The sequence below is a fragment of the Euprymna scolopes genome, chromosome 32 (genome assembly GCF_053919585.1).
Source record: "Euprymna scolopes isolate OS-2025 chromosome 32, ASM5391958v1, whole genome shotgun sequence".
Classification (NCBI taxonomy): domain Eukaryota; kingdom Metazoa; phylum Mollusca; class Cephalopoda; order Sepiida; family Sepiolidae; genus Euprymna; species Euprymna scolopes.
Genome location: NC_136513.1, coordinates 92,018,980 through 92,022,411, shown reverse-complemented (window position 1 = coordinate 92,022,411; position 3,432 = coordinate 92,018,980). Strand labels below are relative to the sequence as shown.

At 38.3% G+C, this 3,432-nt stretch overlaps 1 non-coding gene across 1 annotated transcript; it reads right to left on the bottom strand.

The window, feature by feature from the left end:
* Window positions 1-2,304: 2,304 nt before the first annotated feature.
* Trnam-cau (transfer RNA methionine (anticodon CAU)) lies at window positions 2,305-2,400 on the bottom strand. The gene is made up of 2 exons: window positions 2,364-2,400; window positions 2,305-2,340 (listed from the first exon to the last, which is right to left on the bottom strand). It is a non-coding gene; the product is annotated as a tRNA-Met (tRNA).
* Between the last annotated feature and the right edge of the window lie 1,032 nt (window positions 2,401-3,432).

Here is a 3,432-nt window from a genome sequence, read left to right as displayed (position 1 = left end):
GCCCGGAATTGAATGATAATCAACAAATTTTTTACACTCCCATATTTTTATTGTCATCGAAATTGGTGAAAACGCTTATTTTTTTCAATCAAATCGATTGATTACCGGCTCTAGCTGAGGACCCATCATGATGCACTGGGAGGAAGACCACATGCATCTTGCAGTGACTTAGTCTACAATACATTGCAGTCTACATTGCACTGTAGAGAACCTACTGTTGATTTTATAAAATTATTTTTTATATATAATGGCTTAAATTAAAGTTTAAAATTAAAAAGTCAAGTATCATGGTGCAATTGTGCTTTAAACAGAAACATTCATTTCGAACGCGCCCCTGTCATATGAAAGAACCGACTGTTGATTTTATATATCTAGCCTTTCGGCTTGTGTGATAATAAAACTTCTCAAATGCACTTTTGATATTATGTTGTGTAAGGTGTTAACTTTGGTCAAAATCGCCCGTTCTTTCTTTCATTTGATGATTTCAATTATTTATTATCGATACTTATCAAAGACATTCCGATACAAAACCTATCTAAAAACACTGCTAGACACATGAAGTACCTTTGTGTAAAATTTCATAAAAATCGCCCCAGCCGTTTTCAAGTCTATAATCGAATAGGGAACGAACTCACACACACAGACACACATAAAGTTCCTTTTATATAATAGTAGAGGTAGATAGATAGATAGATAGATAGATAGATAGATAGAGATATTTTAATTGTATTAAAGAAATATGTGGACCTGATCTCATCTCGGCTGTACTATTAAAAAAAAATGCTCCGTACTAGTTGGTCTAGTTTTCTCTAATTTTCAACAAATGCCTTAAACAATTTTGCTTTCCTGACTGATCGAAAACTGCTTCTGTGGTACCAGTTTACAAGAATTCTGGTGAAAGAACTGATCCATTGAATTATTGCCCCATTAGCCCCCTCCCTCTTTTTGCCAAAATATTGGAGTCCATGATTAGTCAAGCTCTAGTCCACTACAGCTGCTAAACTTCTCTCCAACCAAAAGTATAGATTTAGGCAAGCCAGTTTTACTGAAAATATCCTAACTGTAATCTCTGAACGTGTATACCATGATCTGGTTATGGCGGGGGGGGGGACAGAAGCCCTAGATATATTTAAGGCCTTTGACTGGGTATCGCACGATCATCTTCTCATGAAAATCAGATCATATGGTATTACTGGACGAATACTTAACAATTTAATTCATTAAATAAAAGAATCCAAGTTGTCCTCGATGGTCGTATGTCAAAACAATACAATATAAATGCGGGTGTACTTCAAGGGTCGATCTTGGACCTTTTTTATTTCTGATATTCACAAATGCACTTCCTGATAAAATTGTTTCGGAAATGGGTATATTTGCTGATGACACCATGCTCTATAACAGGCACCAGGGGAAAACAAATGAACACATATCTAAGGAAATGGCAGAAACCCTAGAGGAAGACCTCCGATCTGTAGTGGAATGGAAACAAAAATGGAGGGTGACATTCAATGCTGCTAAGACTAAGCTTCTTTCCTTTAATAATTATAAGAAATCTTCTCAGCCACTAATAGCCATTGCTAATGATACATTACCTGAAGGTAGTGCATTCAAACTTCTCAGCTTAACGTTCACAGGGAACATGAGTTGGAACAGATACGTTGAGGGCATTGCCAAGGCTGCTGCAAAGAAGGTGTGCTCTCTCTCTACCGTGCTAGAAAGTGACTTACGCCGGAGAGTATCCTGAACCTCTACAAGGCCACCATTCGCCCATGTATGGAGTATTATTATGACATTTGGGCTGGTGTATCTGCAACTAATCTCGGATTCTTAGACAGGGTCCAAATGAGAGCCATCAACCTAATTGGTCCCAAACTGTCAGCAAGGCTTTAACCATTGTCCTCTGCCTGTTTTACAAGTATTTTAATAGAAGGCGCTCTGACAAGCTTCAAGCCCCCTCGACGTAAGTACCCTCGATAAACCCGTCTCACTTCTACACAGTAGAGATCCCTAGATGCCAGAAAGTCTTTTACTCCAATAGTTTCTTCTCTGAACTGTGAAATTTCCTTCCGGGTTTCTATTTCCCCAACTGTACTGACATGCAGAAATTCAAATGTAATGTGAACAGGCATCTTGCTGCTCAACTCCCTACATAGTATCCCTGCAAATTATGTTCCAAGTAGTGCCTCCCCCCCCCCTACATTAAAGTGGCACTGTGCCTTGCTTGGGGGTGAAAATGCGATAAAAAAAAAAAAAATTTTAATTAAAAAAAGAAACCCTAAAATAAATAATAATAAAAAAAACTTATGCCCCAGGTGAGGATCGAACTCACGACCTTCAGATCGCTCAGCGGTTTGGTATATGATTATGAGACTGACGCGCTGCCTACTGCGCTACCGAGGCACATAAACTTATTCTTAAACAAAAAGTAACTCATGGTTTATTATGTGTGGGAGAAAGGGGAACATTTGACGTTATCATCAGCTGCTCTGACAAAAAACAAAACAAAAAAAAACTGTCACTCTCCAGTTTCAAATAAGATTTTCATCGCTGAACGCACCGCACTGGTTGAATGGACGCCTCTTAATTTAGATACGTCTAAGTATTTCTATAAGAGGCTTGGTCCGTCGGTTAGCTCAATCGTACGAGAGAAGCCATTGATTTTTTTTTTTCTTTCTCGCAGTTTGTTTAGTAGAAAGTCAAAAAATCATGAATCAAATAAATTGTTGGTATGAAATGGACTTTTTGTCCTGAAATCAAAAATAGCGTGCACACACACGACGGGAAAATAAAGATGTTGTCCCTATTTACTTGCCTCCTCACGAGGGCAGAGTTAGACACAAGGTCGGTTTTTAATGTGGGGGAAAATCCAGCTCCCACAAAAGGGGTACTCTGGACAGGAACAAACATTAAAATCGCCTCAGTCATGAAGGATTTCTCCTCCACTGATCGAGGATAGAAAAGGTGAAGTGTACTGTAGCATCAGAACAGATACTACACTTTGTTCCTGTGTTGTTGGCGGGTTTTACGGCATATCAATGAACGTTTTTATTTTTTTTTTTAATCTTTTTCTTTGTGAAAAACAGAACACAAAAAAAAACTGAAAAAATTGATTTTTGTTCGTTTCCGTGCACTCTGAGTTACGTAACACAGGAACGATATCAAAAACTGGTGACATCATCCACTAAATCAGACTCAAGACACCAGGAAGATCTCTCTCTCTCTCTCTCTCTCTTTCTCTCTCTCTCTCTCTCTCACACACACACACACACACACACACACACACACGTTCTCTTTCTGTTTAAATAGTATTACTACTCACGGTGATATTTTCTTATTTATATTTAGTTTTATTACTTTTGGCAAATAGCAAACAGAATTCTGAACAGAAGCGTGTGCTCCATCCCAACTATCATCAATGGACCTGAGGTAATC